A 13,199-nucleotide genomic window follows, 5' to 3' on the forward strand; every position below is an offset into this window, starting at 1 on the left:
TATAAAGGCACGTCTACTTGCAAAGCAAGTCCAATGGGCATGATACCATCCATCCCCCACATAGAAAATGGCCATGAGGTTACCGTTGGATCAAGAGATTTGTGCAGGTTATGTATATAATTGTCATGAAACTATCACACAACATATTTCTTACAGTGTGCCACCAGAGCTGTCTTATATCATTGTGGGCCAATAGTAGTCAAGATGTCGAATCCTCTCATAGACTTTGGGACCAAACTAATGTAAACCGCAAATCCCCTCATTTCGATTTTACGAGCTTCTTCCTAAGTTAAGAACTGGTTTAGCATGCCATTGAAACTTTTCTGATATAAGAGTCCATTCAAGAGTGTGAACCAAATCTCCCTTCTCCAAATGGAATTTCTCTCATATTTATCGTCAAAGAGGACTTCATATCTATGAAGTCCAAATAAGGCTACCTCCAATCGACTAATTCGAGCTAAGACAATGGCTTCCCCAATGCTTCTATCGAGTACGATATCAACAACTCTCAGGTAGAGTCAGAATTCTTTTCTCTTGAACCCATACTTATAACTTCTTAGAGTTAGATAGATATTCATATGCCTAACTTAGCAGAGCATCGGCTTGATTGTTCTAGCATCGTGATAAATGTGTTAAGGATATGCTTTTGAAATTGTGGATTAAGCTTAAAGCTTATTGATGGTAATAGAGTAGCTCCTCCTTATGTACCTCATAACTCACATTCATCTGATGACTTAGCAGTTGTGAGTCACTAATTACAAACAGCTTATCGATCCCTAATGCAAGAGCCATTTGTAGTCCTATGATAAATACAAACAGCTTTTATTGATCCCTAATGCAAGAACCATTCGTAGTCCTGTGATGAATGCCAGAGCCATTCATGGTCTTGTGATGAGGGCTTTGCACTTAGCTTGGTTTCCTGAACTTTTCTTTTTAAGGGAAAAATAATATGGAAGTAGTGTTCGAATATGAGAAAATCCTCTTTATATTGATTGATAAAAAAAATATACATGACCCATATAAATATAAGGCCAATAACAGTTAAAGATAAATACAACAGTTATGGATAGACAACACCTAATCTTATCAAGAGTAAAGACCAACAGTTATGGATAGACACCACTTGAGATATTCATATTATTGCAGTATGATATCAGTGTTCACAAAACCGGCCAATCTAACCACCCGGTTAGATGGATCCGGCCAGCCACCGATTCCAGTTTTGGGCGGTTTTGGTGATCAATTGGTATTTTGAACTTTAAATAGAATTCTACTTTACACTTGCATCAATATATGTTCAAATGGATTATTGGTTAGTGTTGAGGGTCAAGGTTCAAATCTTGCCTGCAACGTTTTTTCTTTTGGTTCAAAAAAATTACCAACTATAAATTTTTTATAAATAAAATTTTTTTCTTTCAAAAAATTTACTTGCCCTCTAGAATTGAATTATAAACTTCTTTTGGTTCAAAAAAATTACCAACTATAAATTTTTTATAAATAAAAATTTTTTCTTTCAAAAAATTTACTTGCCTGCTAGAATTGAATTAGAAACTTTTCATAAAGAAGTCCTTTATTATTATACCCACCAACCAATATACCATTTACTAGTTAGTTAACAAAAAAAAAAGGCTTATAGTATATTTAACTTAACTTTTTCTTTATTTTCTTTTTAAAAAAAGAGTTTGTCAAGTCAATTTTTTAACATTATTTTAATATTCATTACATTATGGCAAAGAATAAAAAACAATTTGGTCATTGATAATCACTTTTATGTTTTTCTCATCTTTTATAGAAAATTTTAAAAATACCCCTGGGCACAAATCGATTCGTTAAAATCCATTTTTTCATTAATTTTCAAGTTCATTTTAGTGGTTTTGTTTTAATCACATTCTCTATATGATTTTATGAGAATTTTTTGTATGGTTTTTATTTTTTAACACCTTTTTTATTGTTTGGGACTTGTCCAGTTATGGCAGTTGAATCGGCCAGTTTATCGGTTAGACCGGTTAAATCGCTTCCGGGCCCATGTCTGGTTAACCATTCTGGTTTGATTTTGCGAACACTGTATGATATCCATATCTATGTACCTACAGTTATGGATAGATACTACCTAATCTTATCAAGCCTCAAGAACAACAAATGGCGGATCAACAAGCCTCAGGAACAAGAGGCCTCAAGAACAACAAATGGGCCTCAAGAACAAGCGGCCTCAAGAACAACAAATGGGCCTCAAGAACAAGCGGCCTCAAGAACAACAAATGGGCCTCAAGAACAAGCGGCCTCAAGAACAACAAATGGGCCTCAGGAACAAGCGGCCTCAAGATCAAAAAACGGCCCCGGGAACGGAATTGAGCCATCAGATAAATAACTCAAGATCTGCACTAGAGACACTGTTTCGATCCGAAACAGATTCAACAGCCCGCAGACCAGAGCAGGCATGATCAAGTAACGGAAACTCGATAAAAAGAAGATCATTCCAAAGGGGTATTTTCAGGTCAATGGAGAGGGTCAATGACAATATCAGATTAGAGTGGCTGGTGAGATTTTGAAAAGATCAGGACCTTGGGATCAAGATCAAATGAAGAGTGATTTTTTGATTTTTCGAATGGGGCAGATGGTAGATAGGCTATTTTCAGAGGCCATTTTCAGATCTAGCTCAATAAAGGTCCCGCATTAGAAGAGAGCCCGTAAACCTTGCAAATGCAACAACAATTATCAAGACAATGGCATGTGGCTCAAATAACTTCTATATGCGAACTTGTCAATGGTAGCGAGCTGCTCTAGCACAATCGACCCAAGAAGCTTGAACTCGTCAAAACGTAGTTGCACCAAAAGGAGTTTCAACATTAAGAAAAGCTTTTGCACCATTGGGAAACAATCTAGCACTTTCTCTCTCAGAGTTGCACCGTCAAAAGAGCTTTTGCGAAGCTTCCAAATTTGCAAAGCATTGGGTCCCCTTAACTGCTGAATACTAAGAGAGAGAAAGGACGGAGCAAATAGTGGTAACTTGTAAATAAATGGTGCGAAAAGATTTCAACGGAACGGAAACAAGAGAGAAAGAGAGAGAGGGCTTGTAGGATTGCAGCATCAAAAATTCAAAATGGAACGGAAACAGAAGCAAGGTAGTATGCAAAGCAAAATGGAAGAAAAACAAAATTTTCTTTTTTTTCATTTTTGTTTTTTTAACATGGGAAGCTTCCCCAAAGGACGGGTGGTTGTTTTGTGGAGAATCTAAACACGATTAGTTGATTATATGTTTACAAATTTACGACGAATCTTCGATGTGGATAGGCTGGGCAAAGAAGCTACAAAATCTAAGATAGGTTGATACGAGGTTAAGAAGTCTTGGCTCTGATACAATGTGAGAATATCTATGGATAGGCTGAGCAAAAAGGCTACCGAAACCTAGATAGGTTAACCTATCTGAGGTTGAGAAGTTTATGGCTCTTATACGATGTTAGAATATATGGCTCTGATACGATGTTAGAATGGAGTCTATGGCTCTAATACGATGCTAGAATCTCAAAATATGTAGAGACTTCTCTATATCTTGATTGACAAAGAATATACAAGACTTGTATAAATACATGGCCAATAACATATAAACATAAATAAGCAGCATCTAATCTTATTGAATACCAATTCTTAGGGATAAAGGCCACCTAATCTTATCAAGAGATATTCATACAGCACCCCACGAAATTGGCTAGTACATGTCTCTTCATAGCATGTAGAGCCACACACATGTTACAATACTTGCCTCAATGCCTTCAAAAATTCCGGCCCCAATGTCATCTTCTCACCTCCGCCCCTAGTGCCATCTTCTCATCTTCCGGCCCTAGTGCCATCTTCTCACCTCCGCCCTTAGTGCCATCTTCTCATCTTCCGGCCCCAGTGCCATCTTCTCATCTTCCGGCCCCAGTGCCACCTTCTTATCTCGAGCCTTAATGCTGCCTGCAAACAAACAAAAAAAAAAAAAAATCCGGCCTTCGGGCCAAACTTATCCCGAGCTTTATGTCGTCTTCTTATTCTTGGTTCAAAATAACTTACCATTTAGCAGTCCTCATAGTTGATCAAGTTCGCCCTAGATATGAGCTTAACCAAATACTCAACGAGATAGCGTGACGCAAATGAACATTCAAAAAAATAATTTTATTTTATTTAATAATTTTAAAATGGGTTATGTCTTTAGGAATTGGGTGGGGGTGGCATGAGTGTTTTTTGCTAGGGGGTTGGATATTATGATAACCTATCTCTTAGTCGCTTTGAGTGTTTGAAGCTTGTGTAAAAAAAAAAAAAAAAACGAGTGGTATTTTTTTTTAAGATGTGGGCTATTGTCTAGAAGCCCAATTTCATTGAAATTTTTTTTTGATATCATTGTACTAAAAAAAAAGTATTATGCAAGTTGGGTATTTCTTCACATCTACAACCAACTTGAGGGAGAGAACATAGGAGATATGGAGATGATATAAGTAGAGATGAAGTTAATATCTCTAATGTAACCGCTATGTGGACAAAAACATCAATTCTTACAGGTATTTGCGCATTTTTTAGTCGTCTCACACATTATTTGCTCCTAGCACCTCACCATATAGCAAAACTGCGTCACACCATTGATGTCAGGGGGAGCACATTCATGATTAGCGTATTTTTCAAGGTGAAGTTTTCACCAATCTTCAGTGTTCATTGCCACTTTGTCGTAGAGTTGTCTTCATTGCACCTTTGTAGCACTTTTAGTGGTTTTTAGACAAAGTTTGGTGATCACGTACCCCGGATCACATCTCTTCGCTCTTGCAGGCAATTCAAGCACGCACATCTCTTCACTCTTGCAGATTATTCAAGTACGCCAGTGAGAGCAGTGTAAGTTTTTTTGGCAACTTCTAGTCTCAAGACTCCAATTCCTGTTTCAGTTTGGCAAGTTTGGCACTTCGCTTCAAATCTCGGTGCACCTACTTGAAGGGAAGTCTTGAAGATAAGAAGAAACCAAGTCAAATTACTTGGTCATTACATTGGTTATTGGTGATAAGGCCTCTTACTATATACGTCTATCTCCAATTGTCCTCTATATATAGAGGCACATATTTATGTAATTTTTATCCAAAATAATGAAGATGTAGTCAATTGGGCTTTGGATTCATGGACGTAAGGCTTCGGCTGGAACCGTGTAAATCTTGTGTTACCTCTTTTATCTTCTTCTTTGTTCTCTTCTCTTCAATGCCGGCATGTTCGCTCTCACAAATCTTAACATATATGCCCACCTACGTTATGAAAGCAGTCAATTCCACCTCTGCCAAATCCATTTTTATTTGATTGTACCCAATGTACCCATCTATGAATGAAAACAATAAGCTTGAACGACAGAATCGATGAGAATTTTGGCATTTTATTTGGGGGAAATCGCCCCATCTATGAATGAAAATAGTCAGATTGAACAACAGAATCTATGAGAATTTTGCTACTTTATTTGAGGGAGATCGCCTTAAGGGTAGGCAGCATTAAGGTCCTCAAAGTCTATAACAAACACGGATTTGCCCATTTTTCTTATTTACAGGTTTGTTGTCCAAGCAGGTGTTCTACTTCCAGAATGGATTTCGCCTATCGTGGTCTCTTAGCTTTAGCTTCAATCTTGTGTAATAGGTTTGGCCTCCAGGCTAACAAAATAACTAATGAAAAGCTACAGAGGGATCTAGCCCAAGCATTTCTTAACAATCCAGTAAAAAAAACATCACTATTTTCCTAAAGGAAACACTTATCAGATCCTTTTCGTGAGTGGACGAGATAGCACTACTAAAAAAAAGCTTACAGAATATCCATCTCTCCAGCTCTAGGAGGGACATGTTTCATCTCGGGTCATTGCGGGGCATATGCTTAAAAAGTATAATCTGTAGGTTATCTATAATTTTTTTTATTTTAAAGGGCAAGTTTTCTATGCTTTCCCTACAACATAAAACTTATATTCTTCTTTTTATCCAACCGTCCACTTTGAATGGAGGGCTAAGATTGCCCCAATCACAATGTCACATCTCTACTCTATTTTTTTTTATAAACTATTTTGACACCAAAGTTTTAAGTCAAATCCTCTTTTAAACTCGTACTATCGAAGAATATAAAAAAATATTTCCAATAAAATAAAATGATCAAAATACGATATTTCAGTCATCATATTTTATCGAAAAATTATTTTTAATATTTTTTATAGGTGCACCCTAATGAGAAGATGACACATACTAAATTTTCTATTTATAAAAAAACAAAAAATAAAATACTTTGAGACATCGGATCTAAGATCAAATGATGAGTGGCTCTAATCAAAATTGGATGGATGGATGGTAGGGGAAGCATAGATCTTATATGATGTAGAGAAAATAAAAAAACCTTTTCCTATTTTAAATACAACATATTACAATGTATAAGAGTTTTTTTAACCTTTCTTTGAAGAAATAACATTTTATCACTCTCTCTCATGTACCCTGCTAAAACTAAAATCCGAAACACTTTTGTCCACCTCGATCATGCTTAACTCAACCAATATTCTCACTCCTCTCTCTCTCCTAGCATACTCTATCATCTTTTGGATCTTGTCTTCCCAAAGCTACTTATTCTTCTCTCTTTTATGAAATCCATTTGGATAATCCAAAACATTCTAAATAAAGAAGAAAATGAAAAAAAAAAAGAAAATTTTGAAGTACCGCCATGTCCAAGTTCTAACATTGCTTTAAAACCAATGGTTTAAAAAAAGGATCGGTGACCCGGATCGAGCTTCCAAAAAACCGATCTGGATTGGCGAATCGGCGATCCGGATCGGAAATCGGGTGAATCGGTCAGAATAAAGCTTAAAAAAAATTCGAAAAAATTATTAAAATTCATTATAAATATTATTTTTTAGGAATTCAATAAGAAATGAGGGTACTCCATTAAGAATTTTCATGTTTTTGAATGAATATGCGAATATTGATATGTTTTTTCCCTGCATGAACCGCCATTCAGTATTTAATTTACATCGCACAAAAGGATAAACATATAATTATCATGGAATAAGTATATCAGCATACATGGACTACAATAAAGCATAAAATTAGTAACATATGATCTAAAAACAAAATGATAGACGACGTTATTGTTCTTCTTGGTCACGTTGGTGCCATTGATTGAATTCGTTTAACAATTCATTGATTCGATCTAAAAACGAATCATCGATATTAGCAGGCGTCTGACTATTCCCAAATCCCTAAGTGTTAGTGTTTTGTTGTGTTCTCAATCTAAAATCCCCGAAGATTGTCCATCCTTCATGCTCACCTGCACTGTCGTGCTCATCCCTACACTGTTGCTGTTGGAACTCGATATGTGAATAATATGACTGGGATAGGGTGGCCTCAGAATCATCATCTCTCTCATTTTCTCTTTGAATAATATGGATTAAAAAAAAAAAAAAAACAAATTTTCAAAAAAATCGATCATGGATTTAAAAAAAAAATCACAATTTTTCAAAAAATTCTATCATGGATTACAAAAAAAAATTCGATCATGGATTAAAAAAAAAAAATCACAAATTTTCAAAAAATTCAATCATGGATTACAAAAAATTCGATCATGGATTACATAAAATTCTATCATGGATTACAAAAAAAACAAACAAAAAAAAACAAAAAATTTAATCGTGGATTACAAAAAAAGAAAAAAACAATTCGATCAAGATTACAAAAAATTCAATCATGGATTACAAAAAACTCTATCATGGGTTACAAAAAAAGCAAAAAACAAAAAATTCGATCATGGATTACAAAAAAAAAAACAAACATTTCGATCATAGATTACAAAAAAAAAACAAACATTTCGATCATGTATTACAAAACATTTGATCATGGATTACAAAAAATTCTATCAGATTACAAAAAATTCTATCATGGGTTACAAAAAAAAAAACAAAAAACAAAAAATTCGATCATGGATTACAAGAAAAAAAAACAAACATTTCGATCATGGATTACAAAAAATTCAATCATGGATTACAAAAAATTATATCATGGGTTACAAAAAAAAGAAAAAAACAAAAAATTCGATCTTGGATTACAAAAAAAAAAACAATTCGATCATGGATTATAAAAAAATCAATCAAGTATTACAAAAAAATCTATCATGGATTGCACACAAGATAAAAAAAAAAAAAAAATCCGTACGGAGCTCGCCGATTCACTATTTAAAACAAAACTTCCAACCCAACGGATGGAACTCAAAGTTGGAACCTTTTTTTTTTAACCCCCGCCCGATAACCCGGGCCCTACTTCGCAGACCAGAGAGAAGGAGTCCTCGGCCGCCATCTCTTCACAGAGGTGCGAGCTCTCTCTCCGCTATCTTTCGAGCTCGCAGTTCGCACACAGGTTCGAGCTCTCTTTCGGGTTCGCAGACAGCTCTCCGTCAGCCAACTCTCACACAAGTTATGCAACGTTTTTGCTTTCCTGATTATTGAAAATAGGGTTTTTCTTTGATTTACAGAGACAGACTGTTTTGGCAGAGAGAGAGAATCGTTTGTCCTATAGAGAGAGAAAGAGAATCGTAAGAGAGAGATTGTTTTGAGAGATAGATTGTTTTGGCTAAAGCCAAGACGAGAGACTCCTGGTTTTTCGATTATTTCTCTCTCTACACTTTTTCCCCTTTAATTTTCAGTTGTAGATGAGGAATGTTATATTCAAATTATAAGGGAAGTCTTAGAGCAAAGGTGTGGAAAGATGAGGCAGTTGATGGGTTTTTACAGGAGTTAGTATGGGGGTTTAAATGGAGAGGTGAGGTTCAAGTATTGGGAGTACTATTGGAAGTTTGGGAAAGGTGGGTTGGAGGAAGAGAGAGAAAGAGAGGGTTTAGAGGGAAGCAAAGGGGAAGAGAGAGAAAGGGATGGTTTTTTGGGGAAGAATGGGGAAGAGAGATGTAGGTTTCTGAGATTAAAAAAAAGAGAGGTTATTCATCACAATCACCTCTCTCTCGTTTTTTGCTTTATTTTTCACGTTTCTCGAAAAAGGTTTGAAATTTAGATTACTGGGTGAATGTTATAATATGAGCTTGAATTTTCGTATTATTATGGCGTATATTTTTGCTTATTTATTGAATTGGGAGAGTTAATTTTCACTGATATACTGACTTTGTTGTTCATCTGCTCCATTCTCTTCTTCAAGTCTGATTTTGAAAAAGCGGGTTTGTGATTGTTGTATTTATCTGGTTTTTGCAAAGGTTTCTTAGTCCAGTGATTGTTTTTCTCCTCCTTTATTTATTACCCAAAATTCATCTGCATTTCCTTTTCTCAAATCAAAATTTGGCAAATGCATTCTCTTGGCCATACTGCGGAGTCCTTTTTTCGATGTTATTATTATTTATGCATAAAGTTACACTCGTTTTAATTTTCCTCTCTTCATAATATCAACACCACACAAAAAGCTTTATGAAAGATGATAGGTAAGAATGACTGATAATGGAATCTGTTACTATAGCCAAGAACCAATTCACATTTCAATATGCATATAAGATATCTGGTATATTTGCTGAAAAGTTCTTGCCCTGACTAAAGTATCTTGCCTTTTGTATATTATTGCAAGTTCGATTTAGAGACCACCATGCATGCCTGTGAGCAATCCTATTAAAGTATTTATTTTCTTTAACACCTCATTTTGGACGGATTTATAACATGGGTAAAAGTGGTTATGACCTGATATTTCATGCATCAAAATGATATAGGACATTTTGCATGAAGCTGATTTTTAGAAAATATAAATTTATAAAACAATTATATGCCGGGTTTAAGGGATATTTGAATAGAAAATATTCTCAAACTTGTATTGGTTAATGCATGCTCTAAACTTGATCAGATGACAATTAGGTGTGATCCATTTAGATATTGGCTAGAGGAATGGGGATTCTATTCAGCTATCTGATGGCCTAGATAATCCAATACTATGGCCTAAATAATCCAATATTTGAGTGTGCGGAAGCAGTGTTAGGGCCCTCCCCCCGTAGGAGAAAAAATTCATAGTTGCTGATCACTGATAAGAATCATTCAGTCACTTTGAGCTCATGTTCGAGCCATATGGTCATCTTCAATAGTACGTAGTAAGGTAAGGTTGTTTCATTTCTATATTAGGCTCCATGTGAATTTCTCTATTTGGACAAAAGAGAATGGAGATACACCCACCCTGCTTCATAGCGGCCTTCTACTCTGTAGAACTATAGAACCTTGTTTTATAATCATTTGAGCTTGAAGATTTAGAAAAGCTTTAGTAGAATTAAACTTTGAATATTGCAATTGGTTGCCTCACCTTCAACTGATATACATCATGCTATCAAATGAGGAATTGAGTCTTGGAAAGAATGTACAACATTTTCCATATTGATTTTCTTGTTAAATCCTGGGTAATTTGGAAGCAAATTTCTATTACATGATCAGAATGTTGTAACATAGCATGATGACCTTATTGTTATGAAAAAATATGTTTGTGAATAATCTTGCCAAGAGAGAGGGAGCACACAACATATCTTGCCGAGAGAGAGAGAGAGCACACAAATGTTGTGTGCATGACTTGTGAATGACGTATAGTTTTTGAATTGTGAATGACCTGTACAGGTTATTGTTTAAACTATTACGGGTTATTGTTTAAACTTAATTAAATTATGGTAAGGACTATAGGCCGGTTTGGAAAACAAAATGCATTTTTATCATGTGGTGTTAGTGGTAGGCATATAAAAAATGTAAGTCTTGCCAATGGGATGAAAACCGGTCTTTCAATACAGATACTCAGTTCTTTTTTAACTTCTTAGGAGGTTATCAAACACAGAATCAAGAATTTCTTAACTTCTCTGGAGGTTATCAAATACAAGAACTTTTGAACTTCCCATAGATGTTATCCAACACAAAATCCAGGAACTTCTTAAGTTCACAAAACTTAAGAATTTCCAATTTACAGTTCTATGAACTTGTTTCCAATTATCTAACAGGCCCTTAATGTTGAGAGTACTACTATTTTTTCAACCTTATGAGCTTCTTTAAGGGAAAAGATGATATTTTAGAAAAATCCACTTCTCTAATAGCTCATTAGTGAAAAATGTGAGCGAGGAAGCCTATGGTATTGGTAAGAAAAGAGAAATGTGAGCGAGTTGTTTTTTATTGCAACCTTAAACTATTGACGTAAGTTGCACCTCAAAAATCCTCTCAATGAGAGTGTTTCGATGCTGGAGAACCCTCTAATAAATCATCTCGACCTCAAGATACGCTGATATGAAGAAAAAGAATTTCAACTCCTAGAAATGACACATCTTAAAAAAGATTTTATGTAGACTGTAGAGTTTCAAAATTTCCGCGTGTTGATCGATATGCTTGATTTGCACCATTTTTTGAAATTTTAAATTTTATAATTAAGGAAAAATATATTTTCAAGCCACCGTAAATTTTTTACATCGGAATTATATTTCCAAGTAAATTTTAGTAGTGAGTCTTACTCCTATAGTATAAAGAGTGCTTTTACAAGCCTCATCCAAAATTATATATATGTATATGGAAAATTGTGAGATTAGTCCACTAGCTCATATAAACATATGAGCCCAACGGTGCAGATTGAATCTGGGCCGATCTGACAGTCACAACATTATTTCAGATTTTAATTTTAATTTTTTTTACAAATCCAAATAACTTGAAATTTAAGGCGTCTATTCTTCTCATCAATGCACACCTAATAAAAATATTTTAAAAATAATCTATAGAGAAAAACTAAAATTTAAATACGAAATGAAGTTGTGATTATTAGATTGGTCAAGATTCAATCCGAGTCTTTGGACTCATATCAACACATATGTTCATATGAGCTAGTAGGTTAATCTCAACATTTTCTATATGGGAAAATATCTTGTTAGCTCGCGGGCTGACAACTTCAATATTAGCCAACGGTCCAGATTGAATTTGAGCTCAATCCAATAAGCACAATTTTATTTCATATTGAATTTCTATTTTTTTAATACAAATTCTGGGCATTTGAAATTTTAAGTATGTATTTTTAAACAATATTAGAGTCTAATAAAAATATCAAAACTCGAAAATATAAATTGATCAAAATACCCTCAAAATGTTTCGGGGGTATTTTGATCAATTTATATTTTAAGAATTATTATTTTTATTAGCCGTACTTTGATGAGTATAATGTACTCTTAAATTTTCAAGTGATTTTGATTTGTAAAAAATAAAAAAAAAATTCAAATACAAAATAAGGTCGTGACCGTCAAATCGGTTTTGATTCAATCTAGGCCATTGGTTGACATTGTAACAATATATATATATATATATATATATATATATATATATATATATATATATATATATATATATTGAGATTAGCCGACTACTTCATATGAATATATGAGTTTGTATGAGTCCATTGGCCCATATTGGATCTGGGTCGATCTGACGGTCATGTCCTCATTTTGTATTTAAATTTTATTTTATTTATATAAATTCAAATAACTTGAAATTTTAGGCATGTATTATTCAAAAATATGATAATCTGATAAAAATATCAAAAAATATTCACAATAAATAATTTGACCAAAATACGCCTGAAATGTTTTGAAGGTATTTTGGTTAATTTGGTTTTTACAAATTATTTTTAAATATTTTTATTAGGTGAGAAGAATGGAGGCCTAAAATTTCAAGTTATTTGAATTTGTAGAAAAAATATTAAAATTCAAACACGAAAAGGAGTCGTGACCGTTATATCGGCTCAGATTCAAGCTGGGTCGTTGAGATCATATGAGCTAGTGGGTTAATCTCGGTATTTTCCTCTATATATATGAAAGAGTGATTGAAGTAATTTATTACTGTGCTTAACAATTTTGGACATTTCTATACCCTTGTTTTGAATATTAAACATTTTTTTAATTAGAGCATTTACCAAAAACGTATTTACTAAAATAAAGGTCAATATACAAACAATAGTATATATAGGTCTAAACTTTGTCGTGTCAGCCTACGAACAGATGGCTATAGTATCAGCCAATGGCCCAGATTGAATATAGGTCGATCTGACTGTCACAACTTTATTTCGTATTTGAATTTTTATTGTTTTTTCAACAAATCTAAATCACTTGAAATTTTGGACGTAGATGTTATTCATCATGATGCACCAAATAAAAATATTTAAAAAATAATTCGAAATATATAAATTGGCTAA

General features: G+C 34.0%; 1 protein-coding gene across 3 annotated transcripts in view; it reads left to right on the forward strand.

Moving 5' to 3' along the window:
- The first annotated feature begins 8,221 nt into the window (after window positions 1-8,221).
- Window positions 8,222-13,199, forward strand: part of LOC18448978 (DNA-directed RNA polymerases II, IV and V subunit 8B) — a 31,331-nt gene continuing 26,353 nt past the window's right edge. Inside the window, exon 1 of one of the 3 annotated variants that reach the window (XM_088855427.1) lies at window positions 8,222-8,434. The gene's annotated coding sequence lies outside the window, so the exon portion shown is untranslated. The remainder of the gene's footprint in view (window positions 8,435-13,199) is intronic. The other 2 variants (XM_088855426.1, XM_088855424.1) reach the window with 2 other exon arrangements.

The sequence above is a fragment of the Amborella trichopoda genome, chromosome 13 (genome assembly GCF_054954075.1).
Source record: "Amborella trichopoda isolate Santa Cruz 75 chromosome 13, AtrichopodaSantaCruz75HAP2 v2.0, whole genome shotgun sequence".
NCBI lineage: Eukaryota > Viridiplantae > Streptophyta > Magnoliopsida > Amborellales > Amborellaceae > Amborella > Amborella trichopoda.